A 16,138-nucleotide genomic window follows, 5' to 3' on the forward strand; every position below is an offset into this window, starting at 1 on the left:
CAATACTATGTATTTGCAAACAACCTTTATTGTACTCTAGTTACTCTACTTTTGGTTGTTTTGGCTCAGTTGCAAGACCAAACAGAAGTTGTGGTAAGTAGCTCCCAAAGGCAGTACGACAAAATCATATATGCAGGAAACCATGGATCTCCAAAAACATCACTTAAAAAATATTTTCTAGATGTCGTATTGACTGGTTTTTTTTTCTTTTAACTAAACCAATTGTGGGTAATAAAGCAGTCATTTTGGTAGCATTTTGAAATGCAGTTAGCACATAAACCATGTTTCACGAACGGCCTAAGAGTTGTAGTAATAGTCTAAATCAGGGGTGTCAAACTCAAATACACAGTGGGTCAAAATTAAAAAATGATGTGATAAATTGCTATGACATGATTAAACCCCACCCCATGTAATAGCCAACTTCCCCCAATATTACCCCATGTAGTAGCCAACCCAACCAAAATTGCCCCACATAGTAGCCAGCTCTCCCAACAGTGCCAAAATAGTAGCCTCCCAAGTGTCCCATATAGTAGCCAGCCCTTTCCAATAGTCTCATATAGTAGCCAGCCCTCTCCCAAAGTCTCCTATAGCACTCAGCCCTCCGTAATAGTCTTTTATAGTAGTTAGCTCTCCCCAATAGTCTTATATAGTAGCCAGCAATCCCCCATAGTCTCATTTAGTAGCCAGCTCTCCCCCATAGTCTCATATATAGTAGCCAACCCTCCCCCATAGTCTCATATAGTAGCCAACCCTCCCCAATAGTCTCATATAATAGCTAGTACTCCCTAATACTCTCTATTATAGTAGCTTGCACTCCACCATAGTATCTTATATAGTAGCCAGCCCTCCCCACTAGTCTTATATAGTAGCTAGCCCTCCCCAGTAGTCTCATATAGTACCAGCCCTCCCCAGTATTCTCATATAGTAGCCAGCCCTCCACAAAATGTTCTCATATAGTAGCCAGCCCTCCTCCATAGTCTCTTATATAGAAGCCAGCTCTCCCCATAGTCTCTTATATAGTAGCCAGCCCTCCCCCATAGTCTCTTATATAGTAGCCAGCCCTCCCCAGTAGTCTCTTATATAGTAGCCAGCCCTCCCCAGTAGTCTCATACAATAGCCAGCCCTCCCCCATAGCCCTTATATAGTAGCCAGCCCTCCCCAGCAGTCTCATATAGCAGCCAGTCCTCCCCAATAGTCTCATATAGTAGCCAGCCCTCCCCAGCAGTCTCATATAGCAGCCAGTCCTCCCCAATAGTCTCATATAGTAGCCAGCCCTCCCCCATAGTCTCTTATATGGTAGCCATGGCAGGCCAAATGTAATTCAAACTCTGAATTGCCTGGCGGGCTAAAAATAATGGCAACACTGGCCAGAGTTTGACGTGACTGGTTTAAATAATAAAAATGACTGACTATATGCAGTGTGGACAGTGTAGTTAACCAGAGCCTCTCCAACTCATTAATAACATATGTCATAAGAAAAACCACACCAAATCCTTACATCTTGCTAATACACACAAGAGTAGTATCTCCCATCCAAACATTCAAAAATCACAATTGCACTCAAAAAATATTTCAACATAATCACCGTAACAACTTATTAAGTCCATGATGTTCAACCTACAGAAACACAGAAAGCCTATTGTGTTGATCCAGAGGAATACAAAAACCCTTATGATGCAGATGCCAATTGCCCCATCACAGGGAGAAAAATTCTCTCCCAACTCCATTAGAAAAAATCCCTGTATCATTGCCCCACCACATGTAATCTAGTGTCCATAACTTGTAATAATATATTGCTTATAATAAAAGCATCCAGACCTCCCTTGAATGTATTTAATGAATCAGCCATGAAAACGTGTCAGAGAGTTCCATAGTCTCACTGCTCTTGCAATAAAGAATTCCTGTCTGTGCTGACAGTGAAATCTTCTTTCCATTAGATTGTAGAGGATGTCCCCTTATCATGGTTACAGGCCTGGGTGTAAAAAGATCACTAGAAGGATCTCTGTACTAGAAGGATCTCTGTACTGTCTGTTCATATATTTGTACATTTTTATTAGATCATCCCTGAGATGTCTTTTTTCTAAACTAAATAGCCCTAAGTTTGATAATCAGTGTTTGTACTGTAGTTCACTCATTCCCTTAATGAGCTTGGTCACCCTTCTCTGCTCTCCTCCAGTTCAGCCATGACCTTCATGTATACAGTGTGTGTGTATGTGTGCTCTGACGAGTGATTTATAAAGAGGCAAAACTATGTTCTCATCTTTACCATCTATGGCTCTTTTGATGCATCCCATTATTTTATTAGCCTTGGCAGCCACCGCCTTGCACTGATCACTAAAGTTGACTTTACTGTCCACTAATACCCCCAGGTCCTTTTCGGAAGCAGTGTTACCCAGTGTTTTATTATTTAGCACATTATTGTACTTATTATTTCTACAGCCCAAGCTTACATTTAAGCACATTAAACTTAATTTGCTCTTTCTCTGCCCAAGCTTCCAGCTTCTCCAAATCCCTAATTTAGTGTCATGTGCACAAATGGAGATTCTACTCTGTAGACCCTCTACAAGGTCATAAACAACATATACACATAAGCAAAAGGTAAGTATAAAGGTGCTGTCATGATGGACTCCGAATGAAAACCGAATTATTACTAAGTCATAATTCTAAATTCACAAATCACCATCATGACAGCACCACTAGAGACATACCAGATAATCAATTTGAGGCACGACTACGGCCTGAAGCATATTCAGCCGAAAGACAGGTCCTGGGAAGACACCAAATGCCGTTTATAGTGTCTAAAAATGTATATGGAGAAGACCAAGTAGCCGCTCTGCAGATCTGTTCATTCGAGGAGGCCTTGGCCCTAGTCGAATGAGTCCTGGAACAAATGACCTTCCCCCACAGCGTGATGTATCAATATGGTAGTAAATTTCAATCTCTGCGGCACTGTAATGACAGAGCCGTGAAAATTCAAACTGTTTCCCCGCTCCCGGCATGATATTAATACATTATGCAGTGTGGGGAAACAGCCCACTACAGGAATTTACCGCCCTTGTTTCACGGACAGAACACGGAACATGTGAATGCAGCCTAAGGGTGCTCAGAGATAATTCTTTGTCCTGTAAAAAAAAAAATCAAGAATTTTAGGAATATTTGGAGATTTAAGAACATCCGCAGAAGGACCACACCATTAACAAACTTGTTCCACTGTTTTTGACACTTTGTCTGATAATCATCTTTTAGAAGCTTTAGAAGCCCAAACTTCTTTTTGGCCAGTACGGGGCCAAAGTATTACTGTCGTTCTCTCCCTATGAATCTTCTGCAGAATTTGAGGGATCAGGGGTAATGGAGTGAACGCATAGGCCAGATGAAACTCCCAGGTAATGGAGAGGGAGTCAAATGCAAATGGCTGGTCCTTTGGACTGAGGAAGCAGAAATATATAAAAGGAATGGATTGGGGTCTATGGCAGGGTCCTCATATAGACATCTGAGAGTGTAACTATTTCATACCTGCTAATGTCGAAATAAACTACACTATTGCAATATACCCTGTTTTCCCGAAAATAAGACAGTGTCTTATGTTAATTTTTGCTCCCAAAGATGTACTATTTCTTATTTTCAGGGGATGCCTTATTTTTCCAAGAATATTTCACATTTGGGGAAACAGGGTAGTAACAGCTCTTTTTAGTGTCTTGCATACCTTGCACCTTATATACTGCTGTTTAACCCCTTAAGGACAGGGCCATTTTTTATTTTTGCGCTTTAGTTTTTTCCTCCTTGTGCTTAAAAGACCATAGCACTCGCATTTTTTCACCTAGAGACCCACATGAGCCCTTATTTTTTGCGACACTAATTGTACTTTGCAATGACAGGCTTAATTTTTGCATAAAGTACATTGCAAAACCAGAAAAAAAATTATATGTGTGGTGAAATTGAAAATATATACTTTTTTAATTGGGGTGGGGGGGTTTACAACGTTCATCTTAGGGTAAAACTGACTTGTTATATGTGTTCCTTAAGTTAGTATGATTACAACAATAAGTAACTTGTTACTTATTGTAACCTGTAACTTATTTTATTTGATGGCTTTTAAAAAAAATTGAAACCTTTTTTAAAAATAAATGTTCTTTAAAATTGCTCTATTACCATGCTTATTACGCTTTTATTTTTTGGTCTATAGGGCTATGTGAGGTGTAATTTTTTGTGCCATGATCTGTTCCATTGGTACCTTGTTTGCTTACAAGTGAACTTTTGATCACTTTTTATTACAATTTTTCTGGATTTGATGTGACCAAAAATGCGCAATTTTGCACTTTGGAATTTTTTTACCGTGCGAGATCAGGAAAGTGATAATTTAATAGTTTGGACGATTACGCACACAGTGATAGAAAATATGTTTATTTATTTATTTTTATTTATAAAATGAGAAAAAGGGGGGTGATTCAGACTTTTATTAGGAGAGGGGATTTTTTATTAATAAAAAAAAAACATTTTTTTTACACACTAACTAGAAGTCCCCCTGGGAGACTTCTAGTATTAGTACTCTTATCTCTCATTGAGATCTGTGCAGTATAGATATACTGCATAGATCCATGAGATCTGTGTTCTATTGCTCTCAGCTGCTGCAGCCGAGAACAATAGATCGCCAATCCAGGATCAGCGCCCTTACGGCGCAGACCCCTGGCCGGCTCAGATGCGGGGACCGCTCCTCCGCGTCGTAGGGGGAGGTGATCGCCCCACTAGACCACCACGGATGGGGGAAATAGCCTTTTAAATGCAGCTGTCAACTTTGATAGCTGCATTTAAATGGCTAATTAACGGGCATGGCGATCAGACCTTTCCCGCTAATGGCCACGGTCCTGGGCTGCAGATAGCAGCCAGTATCATGGCAGTTCATAGCAACTTTGATTCATCTGTGTATTTAATCCGCTACTTAGCTCAGGGCAGTCGTAACAGCATTATAGGCCCCTGGGCAGAGCTGTGAATTGCCCCCCCTCCATGAGCAAATGGAGAAAATGCACATGATACACCAGGACTTGCCTGCACGCTTCCCTACAAGGCTCTAGGCTATACTCTCTCCTTGCTTCTGAGGCCCTGCCCAGCACACGGCCTGCACAAGGATTATGATGATGTAAACATGCAGTGCATGGGTCTACCTGCCTCTCATCACAGGGTTTTCTGAAACGCTGCAAAGGCTCTAGTTAGTGTATTGGGGAGGGGAAGACAGCTCCCTGAGGTGAGGTCTGTGGCCCCGTTCTTACAAGAAAGAGAGATATTGACAGAAAAGCAAACTGCTCATCACTCCTTTGTCAGGGTCAGTATTTTACAGACAGTTCAGAGCACAGAGGGACCCCTCTATGAGTCTCGGGCCCCTGGGGCAGCTGTCTCTATGTATGCCCTGTTATATAAGCCCCTGATGTAGTCCCCCTTATAGATGGCCCCCTATGTTGTCCCCCTTATAGATGGCTCCCCCTGTGTTGTCCCCCTTATCAATGGTCACCTATGTTGTCCCCCAATACATGCCCCCCTTTAGAAGGCCCCCTATGTTGTCCCCCTTATAGATGGCCCCCTATGTTGTTCCCCTTATAAAAGGCCCCCCATGTTGTTCCCCTTATGGAAGGCCCCCCCTGTTGCCCCCCTTATAGATGATCCCCCATGTTGTCCCCCTTATAGATGGCCCCCTCATGTTGTCCCCTTATAAATGCCCCCCTATGTTGTCCTCTTATAGATGGCTCCCTATGTTGCCCCCCTTATAGATGGCCCCCTCTCCCCCTATGTTGTCCCCCTATAGATGGCTCCCTCTCCCCCTATGTTGTCCCCTTATAGATGGCCTTCTCTCCCCCATGTTTCCTCCCCTATAGATGTTCCTCTCTCTTTCCCTATGTTGTCCCCCCTTAGAGATGCCCCGCTTAGAGATGGCAACTTCTCCCCCCTTATAGATGGCCCTCCCCCCTTATAGATGGCCCCTTCTTCCCCCCTTATAGATGCTCCCCTAATAGATGGCCCCTCCCCCCATTAAAGATGGCCCCTTCTCCCCCCTTTTAGATGGCCCCGTCTTCCCCCCTTATAGATGGCCCCTTCTCCCCCCCTTATAGATGGCCCTTTCTCCCCTATGTTGTCCCCCCTTAGAGATGCCCCTGCTTAGAGATGGCCCCTTCTCCCCCCTTATAGATGGCCCCTTTTCCCCCCTTAAAGATTGCCCCTTCTCCCTCCTTATAGATGGCCACTTCTCTCCCCTCTTTAAAATGCCCCTCTTATAGATGGCCCCTTCTCCCCCCTCTTATAGATGCCCCCCCTTATAGATGGCCCCTTCTCCCCCCCCCCTTATAGATGGCCCCTTCTCTCCCCCTTACTGATGGCCCCTACTCCCCCTCTTATAAATGCCCCCCCTTATAGATGGCCCCTTCTACCCCCTCTTATAGATGGCCCCTATATGGCATTAAAGGGTATTATGTTGGTATCCGTGTTGTTATAATTTTATTACTTTTGCCAATAAAATTAGATTTGACCAAAAAAGTAGCCAGGAGAAAACCTCTAGTGACTTACAAAAGGAATCGCACTATAGATGACAGTGTGAATATGTCTCAAAGAAAAAATACGTCTGAGACTTCAAGAAAACTGCATGTTCCTGCAAGTAAACTGTTCTACTTTTAGGGCCCTATTACACGGGACGATTATCGTGTGAAAAATCGTTATATCGTTCGAATTTGAACGATAATCGTTCTGTGTAATTGCAGGCAACGATCCAAAAATCGTTCGTATGTCGTTGATTGTTGATTTAGATCTGAACCTAAAACTATTGTTAATTTTCGCTGTAATTCCACGTTCATTCGCTCAAGTTCCGTATTTTTTCACTAATCGTTCAGTGTAATAGCACATTGCCCATTGTTTTTCTGAGATCAGAAGGAATAAACTAAACGCAATAATGATCGCAATAATGATCGCAATAACAATCATATATAACGATTATTGTTCTGTGTAATATGGTAAATGATTTCAGGTTAACGATAAACAATCTCGTTTGCGATCGTTTATCGTTAGTTGTTAATCGTTAAAAATCGCTCCGTGTAATAGGACCCTTATTCTAAGCACTGGACTCTGGCCTAGTCTTGCGCACGCGCATCCACACACACCTGTACACTCGGGTTAATCTCTTTTCTTGTGCCGGTGAGGCGCTAGACTGGCCAGGGTGGGTCCTACACTACTCAAGGCAAGTGACAAGTGACCCTAGACCAACTCAGCTACCACACCATCATACCAGCTGACCCGGCTGGAAGACCAACAAACTCCCTGCACATCACTACAAATGTTGGCAACTATGGAAATGTCAGAGGCTGTATATAAGCTAGTAATTATGTAGGCAGAGACCATTTTTAGCTTGGAAGCTTAGGGAGCAGAGAATCACTATCGCAGTGTGCAGTACTACTGACTACTACTACTACTACTACTACTATATTCTGATCAACAGTCACCAGAGCAACAGATTCAGCAGCAAGAGACAGAAATGAAAGTCAGGGAGAGAGAAAGATTCTGTACAACTGCACTCTTATAACTGACTGACTATAGCAGATGGAAACAGAGGAAAAAAGCGGGGCACCAGCGCCTTGTGTGATACCACAGTGAGAGGGGAAAGAGAATGACTGAAAAGGTGCTCAACTTATGCATATAACCCGTTAATATAATGTCAAGTTCAGGCAATATTTCTGACTTGAAGTTGAACTGCAGCAACTAAATAAGTCCCTCTAATGGACTGTCAAGCTGACTGTACCCAAAGAAATAGGTTGCTCCCAGATAGGGGCCCGTACATGCAGTAAATGGAGTCAAATGGCAAAGAAATAAAAGGTTCTCTAGGTCAGCGTTGTCTAATAGAAAATGTCAAGAATAATACATAAATGTATAAAAAAGGGTGTTTATTCAATAAAAGCACAACTATAACGCATTTCAAGGACATACATCCTCTTCCTCAGATAAAATAGTGCATAACAAGTAATGGAAACAAAAACACTTAAATAGGTAATGAAAGGAACGCCTAACAGGGGCTTGCATCATGCGAGTACAATTCTTATATAGTTCTGAAATCATACTGGTAACAACTTTAGGGATAAATAATTATATGTATATAATAAACGATTACAAAATGTAGCAACTTGGAATAAAGTAACAGGTTATAGACATACAAACCTGACATACAAAACAAATTCCATTTCAGACCAAGGCTATGTTCACACAACTTTTTTTTAGCTCCTTTTAAAATTACGTCGGTTATTTTGAGTTTAAATTAAGGGACGTCAGCCTGGCCTCCCCTAATTGCAATGACTGGTGTTTGTACAGTACATTATTCCAGTTTGGGTTTACTAATTGCCCTTTGGGTGTGGCTTAATTGAAAAGTTCATTAAATTTAATAGTAAAAACAGAGAAAGAACGGTGAAAAAACTGTGTGTGAACAACTAAGAAAAAACGTCCACTGTTTGCGAAAGACGGCCAAAAATAATTGTCATGATCAATATTTTAACGTCCGCGGTTATAACGTCTGTTATCTTTCCATTGACTTCAATGCATTGCATTGCAGTCAGTTAAACCACCTTTTGTTTTACGGGAGGTAGCCACCCAGCACCAGCTGATGGCTGCCCGCGGCGCCTCCTGCAATGCGTCGGAAAGAAGTGACCGGGCCACTCTTAATAAAGAGGATGATTTATTACTTAGAAATCATATTGGCTTCCTTGACAGGCACTGATTGCACCAGAGATTGACCCGGCCCTGTTAACTATAAAAATAGGGGGGACCCTATGGGGTTTTTTTAAATTATTTATTTATTTAAAAAAAAAAAAACGCATAGGGTCCCCCCTATTTTTATAACCAGCCGGGTTAAAAACCAAACGACAGCAGCCTGGTAACACCAGGGTGGGAAGAGCCATTGTTTTAGGCCCTCCCCAGCCTAAATCTTACCAGCCTGCTGCCGCCCAGTCCAGGAGCGCCAATTTTGACGCTCCGGGACCACTGGCACCCGGCTCTTCCCAGTACCCCTGGTGGCATTGGGTACTGGGGTAATAATGGGGGGTTAGTGTTAGCCATTTTATACCGGCTAACACTAGGTTCCGACTTAGTAATGGATTCCGTCTTTTAGACGGCTTCCACTACTAAGTCTATAAAGTAAAGAAATAAAGACAACACACAAGTTAAAAAAATATTTTTATTCAAATAAAAACACCCCCACACCCCTCATTGACCATTTTATTAAAAAAAAAACAACAAACAACCGCTGGTCATCAACGTAGTCCATGTAATCCCCAGGATACCGATATCTGAAAAACAAAAAGGGAGAAACACACAAAAAACACACAAACAGGAGCACAACACCCATCATTGTGAGCGGTGTTGTACAGTATGCAGCATCTTTACAGATCGCTGCTTATAGTCTGGCCCCCAAGGGGTTAAGGGAGGATGTATTGCATCCCCCTTAACCCCTTGGGGGCCAGACTGATGTCAGACTGCACCCATCCCAGCAAGGAAGGGGTTAAGTGACCCCCCTTCCTTGCTGGGAGGGGTGCAGTGCTGGGGAGGGGGTGGGGAGAGCTCTATACTCACCCCGATGTTGTCTCTTCGCTGGTCCGCAGCACAATGAAGTCACTGTGCTGCGGACCCGCTAATTATATGTGCGCTGAGCCGATCAGCCAATCAGCTGAACGCACATATAATTCTAAATGTTTCTTCTAATAATGCTATTGTGATAACATAATTAGAAGAAACATTTGATGTTTTAATTAAAGTAAAGTGATGATTAATACAGAATGCTCTATTGCCGGCAATATGAATTAACGGCTTACTGGAGCTTCCTGTACTAATTAATATTTAATTAATAAAACACATTTTCGTTGAAATAAAATCAGTTTCGTTGTTCAATAATTTAATTTAAACGAATCCATCATTGTGCAATTAAATATACTGTCAAAAAATAAATATATATATAAATATACATTTATTTATATATATAATATAACAGTATATTTAATTGCAAAATGTTGGATTCGTTTAAATTTAATTATTGAACAATGAAACGGACTTTATTACAACAAAAATGTGTTTTATTAATTCAATATATTAACCATGAGAGGCATCGGCATGGGCATACTGCAGAGGATCGCAGAGGATGTAAACCCTGCTTTCCCAGATGCATTCCAGAGGTGTTTGCATCACTTTCTTAAGATTTTATTTGTTATTTTTAGTTGAACCAGATTTCCAAGTAAATGACCGTATGTTTTCAGGCGCATGTCTATTTTTTCCCACGGCCGTAGTTTCAGCCGCACTGTTAGGAACCGGACAGCAGGACAAGACAAACAGTGAGCCCTAAGCTCAGCCCCGCCCACTGTCCTCTACCTATTTGCCACAATCCGCCCTAAAATGGCGGCGAGCAACTGGGCGGCAGTCCCTGCACTGGCTAGGTGGGACACAAAGACAAGACAGACAGACAAAACACAATAACGAATGGTCAACAGTCCGGGTCACAACAAACGGGCAGCAAAAGTACAAAATCACAATCCGAAGGCAAAGTCAATATACAGGCAGTATGGTCAGGGGCAGGCAGCAAACAAGAATGGTCAGAAAGGCAAAGCAGGGTCAGAATCAACAGAGCAAGAGTAGCAAACACAGAACCAGGCAGAGACAAGCTCAATATCCGGCAATGAGAGCACAGACTGGGTTAGTTATATAGGAGGCCAGGATTCTGGTCCAGAACGTAATTGGACCATCCCCCTGATCTCCAAGCACAGACACCTGAGAACAAGACAGATCCACTGGCAGGATGACCTGTCAGTCACAGCAGAACCCAAACACAGATTAACCATGACATGGCCAGACAGAACTCAGCAGGTGAAGTCGGGTGTGTCTCCCAACAAAGGTGAGCATATAAACCAGTGTTCACACACTGCAAACAAAACACAGAAGCAGGATACAAGAAAATCAGTGCCTTCTCGGCCGAACAGCACGAGCCGAGGGGCGCATAATGCTCTGCAGAGATACCATCCTGACAGTACCCCCCCTTTTACGAGGGGCCTCAGGACCCTCACAGGACTCAACTTCACTTAGAAGATTGCCATCTGACTCCCATTCATCAGAAGAAGAGTCCATGGCATGGAGAACAGGCTTACTGACAGGACGAGCAGAAGAACATGATAAATTGGCATCAGATACAGGCAAATCAGTTACAGTCGAACTAGCAATGTTTATTTCGCCGGAGGGTACCTGTGCGCCCAAGTGACCTTCCTGGGAGTCACCTGGACGCCGATGATCTGGGTGCAGGTTTTCTTGCCGCTTGGGACGCTTGTGGCAGAAACTGATGAAGTGGCTCCTGTCACCACAGTAATAACACAGACCGTTGTGTCTACGATGTTCTCGCCTGGTCCTGGCGTCCAATTGTCCCAGCTGCATGGGCTCGTCCTCATGTATATCAGGGATAACAACAGAGTGTTTGACAGAGCAGGGGACAGAGGTCTTAGAAGGGTCAGAGCCTACTTTCTCCCTATGTCTGTCACGGAGCCTGCGGTCTATACGAATAGCTAAATTCATGGCCTGCTTTAGGGTGGAAGGATCTGGGTGTCCTGTCCAGGCATCCTTAATGCCATCAGACAACCCCTGCTTAAATTTGCATCTAAGCGCAGGATCGTTCCATCCGGATGGAACGCACCACTGGCGGAACTCGGCACAATACTCCTCCACCGGTCGCTTGCCCTGTCTCAAAACTGTCAACTGCCTCTCAGCTGCTGCTGCCCTGTCAGGGTCATCATACAGTAATTCCAATGCGGAGAAAAACTGATCCACAGAAGACAATTCAGTGGCATCTGGAGGCAAAGAAAAGGCCCACTCCTGCGGAGGTCCTTGTAAGAGTGACATAACTATGCCCACTCTCTGGCTCTCATCCCCAGAGGACCGGGGACAAAGTCTGAAAAACAACTTACATCCCTCTCTGAAGATTCGAAAGGCCCTTCTCTCGCCCTTGAACCTATCAGGAAGCTGCACTGGAGGTTCTGGGGGAACAGCAGCAGATAGCATGGCATTTTGGCCCAGGAAAGACTCTACCTGCTGCACCCGTTGCGTAAGGTCCAGAACAAGCTGGTTGAGACTTTGCATTTGCTCAACCAAAGCTTTCATGGGGTCCATAGCAAGGTGGAGAGAGAAGAGAAAGAAAAAAAAAGTAAGGCCGGATATTCTGTTAGGAACCGGACAGCAGGACAAGACAAACAGTGAGCCCTAAGCTCAGCCCCGCCCACTGTCCTCTACCTATTTGCCACAATCCGCCCTAAAATGGCGGCGAGCAACTGGGCGGCAGTCCCTGCACTGGCTAGGTGGGACACAAAGACAAGACAGACAGACAAAACACAATAACGAATGGTCAACAGTCCGGGTCACAACAAACGGGCAGCAAAAGTACAAAATCACAATCCGAAGGCAAAGTCAATATACAGGCAGTATGGTCAGGGGCAGGCAGCAAACAAGAATGGTCAGAAAGGCAAAGCAGGGTCAGAATCAACAGAGCAAGAGTAGCAAACACAGAACCAGGCAGAGACAAGCTCAATATCCGGCAATGAGAGCACAGACTGGGTTAGTTATATAGGAGGCCAGGATTCTGGTCCAGAACGTAATTGGACCATCCCCCTGATCTCCAAGCACAGACACCTGAGAACAAGACAGATCCACTGGCAGGATGACCTGTCAGTCACAGCAGAACCCAAACACAGATTAACCATGACATGGCCAGACAGAACTCAGCAGGTGAAGTCGGGTGTGTCTCCCAACAAAGGTGAGCATATAAACCAGTGTTCACACACTGCAAACAAAACACAGAAGCAGGATACAAGAAAATCAGTGCCTTCTCGGCCGAACAGCACGAGCCGAGGGGCGCATAATGCTCTGCAGAGATACCATCCTGACACGCACATTTCCAGCCGCATAAAAAATACAGCCGCACACATACATAGTGTGAACATAGCCTAAAAGGGATTCTGAATAAGGAAGGCTATCACTCAATTTTGCAACGCCATGCCATACCCAGTGGACAGCGCTTGATTGGAGCCAATTTTTATCCTACAACAGGACAATGACCCTAAACACACCTCCAAATTGTGCAAGAACTATTTACAGCAGAAGCAGGCAGCTGGTATTCTATCAGTAATGGAGTGGCCAGCGCAGTCACCAGATCTGAACTCCATTGAGCTGTTGTGGGAGCAGCTTGACCGTATGGTACGCCAGAAGTGCCCATCCAACCAATCCAACTTGTGGGAGCTGCTTCTAGAAGCGTGGGTTGCAATTTCTCCAGCTTACCTCAACAGATTAACAGCTAGAATGCCAAAGATGTGTAATGCAAAAGGTGGATTCTTTGACGAAAGCAAAGTTTGATGTAAAAACAATGTTATTTCAAATACAAATCATTATTTCTAACCTTGTCAGTGTCTTGACTCTATTTTCTATTCATTTCACAACGTATGGTGGTGAAGTAGTGTGACTTTTCAAGGAAAACACAAAATTGTCTGGGTGACCCCAAACTTTTCAACGGTAGTGTAGGTAGTGATGTGCAGGAGTTGATGCTATAGGACAGTGTTTCTTAACGTTTTCAAGCCAAGTACCCCCATGCGACAAGAAGCTCCAGCCGAGTACCCCCAAGGATACCATTAATTATAATTTTTGCCCTAAGGAAGATTCATCCGTACGTTTTGCAGCAAAATCCGCTGCGATACTGCGATGTACTGTTATGGCCCATGGTTTTGCATTCTCGCAGCAGATTTTCATTCTGCTATGAGAAAGTAGCCACTGCCTATTTAAACTTTTTAGCTGCCTGGCCTTACAGATCATACCTGACCACGCTCCCATCTGCTTCTCAGTCTCGCAGGTCACAAATCAGTGGCTGCGGCGGGCAGTCAGTGAGTCAGGAGCCAGAGAAGCAGGCAGAAGCTTGGACAGGTAATGATATGCCACTTTCAGCTAGTTATGCCTCTGGAGCCAGATATGTCCCCTGCAGCCATATATGCCCCTTTTGGCTAGGCATGCCTCTTGCAGCCAAGTATGTCCCATGGAGCCAGATTTGCCGCTAGCCAGATGTGTCCCATGGAGCTGGATATGTCCCCCTGCAGCCAAATAACACCCCCAACATAGCCAGATACCTTTCTCCATGTAGCCAGATACCTTCCCCCTTGCAGCCAGATACCTCTCTATGTTGTCAAGACACCTTCTTTTATGTAGACAGATACTTCTTCATGTAATCAGATACATCCCCCAATATACTGATACCTCCGCATTTAGCCAGATACCTCTTTATGTAGCCAGGCACCTCCCCCATGTAGTCAGATACCTCCCCCCATGTAGCCAGAAACCTCTTCATGTAGCCAGATACCTCCCCCATGTAGTCAGATACCTTCCTATGTAGCCAGATACCCCCTCATGTAGCCAGATACCTCCCCCATGTAGTCAGATACCTCCCAAATGTTGCCAGATGTTTTGATGGTTGATTTGATGTAGCTATTGATTAATGCTGAACTGAGAGAGGTCTGTGAGGGGTCAACCCTTGAAACGGACCTGTTATAATCCGCTACTGTACTTCGGGGCACCCCTACTAAATAACATTCTACGGGGAAAAAAAACAAAAAACACATAATTCAGTGACTCACAAGTGACATCTTTTTTGATCTGAGACGTTCCTTTTCCTCTCCATCTGGCCCATGCCTCCACAAAGATTTCTTGCAGCTACAGTTCATTTCTTCAGAACCTGCGAGACAAACATCTCAGGCTCCGTACATTTCCTAACAACTTCCTTCCCTTTTTCCCTATAGGCCACTGAGCCAGGAGAAGCAGAGTGAGCCATGGGTGGCAGAGTGAGGACTGAAGGGGAGAGAGGAGGAGAAGGGGGGAGAGAGGAGGAGAAGGGGGGAGAGAGGAGAAGGAGGGAGGAGAAGAAAGTGTCACGGCTGCGGCGGCGGCCCATGCTCCGGGCCGCTGCCGCAACCTCCCTCTGTCCCATGCAGCCGCCGGGGTCCATGTGCAGGGACCCGGCGCTGCTACCTCACTGTCTCCGTCTGTCCCGGCCCGCGCGTGTCCCTGCCCCCTAGGGCGCGCGCGCCGGGTGTCTCAGATTTAAAGGGCCAGTCCACTCCTAATTGGAAGTTGCACTAATCACTCCCTATAAATGTCAGCATGCCCTGTCCCTCGTGTTGGAGCTCTTACATGCTTCCTATAGTGTTTGGCCCAGCCCCCTGTTGTTCCTGACCTCAGTCCTTGTTCCTAGTTCCTGTCCGCTGTTCCTGTCCTTAGTCCCCGTCCACTGCTTACCCATTGTTCCTGAGTACTGCCTGCCACCTGCAGTTACGCCTACAGACCTCTGCCCGCACTATCTTCTGCCTACTGCTCCTGCCACGCCTCGCCTGCTGTCACTAGCAACCAAGCCAGGGGTAGCGACCTGGGGGTCGCCTGCCGCAGCAGGTCCATCCCGCCTTGCGGCGGGCTCTGGTGCAAACCAGTGGCCCCTTAGACTCCGCTCCCTGGTGTGGTTACTGCCATCGCTAGTGACGGTTCAGTGGATCCACGACTCCAGGCGTTACAGTAGGCTCCAACCATGGATCCCGGCGAGGTGCCTGATATCCGTGACGTAGCCAGATTGGTCGCCCAACAGGCTCAACAGATCCAGCAACAGTCGCAGCAGATCCAGCAACTGACTGCCGCCTTACAGCCGCAAACTACAGCCCAGCGCTCACCACCTCCTGCAGCCTCTTCGAGACTTCGACTGACTCTTCGAGTAAATACGGAGGCGATCCAAAGTTGTGCAGAGGATTCCTGAGTCAATGCACCATGCATATTGAACTCTTAAGTAGTCAGTTTTCCACCGAGCGCTCTAAAGTGGCTTTCATCATCAGCCTATTGGAGGGTAGAGCCCTGGCTTGGGCCACGCCGCTGTGGGACCAAGATGACCCTGTTGCTGACAATCTCCGAACCTTCCTGGCCGAGTTTCGCTCCGTCTTTGAGGAACCTGCCCGTGCGTCTTCGGCTGAGACTGCTCTCCTCAATCTCTCTCAAGGGAGTTCCTCCGTTGGTGACTACGCCATCCAATTCCGCACCCTGGCAGCAGAATTAGACTGGAATGAGGCCCCTCTAATAG

This window comes from Dendropsophus ebraccatus, chromosome 2, assembly GCF_027789765.1.
Source record: "Dendropsophus ebraccatus isolate aDenEbr1 chromosome 2, aDenEbr1.pat, whole genome shotgun sequence".
In the NCBI taxonomy this organism is placed as follows: Eukaryota; Metazoa; Chordata; class Amphibia; order Anura; family Hylidae; genus Dendropsophus; species Dendropsophus ebraccatus.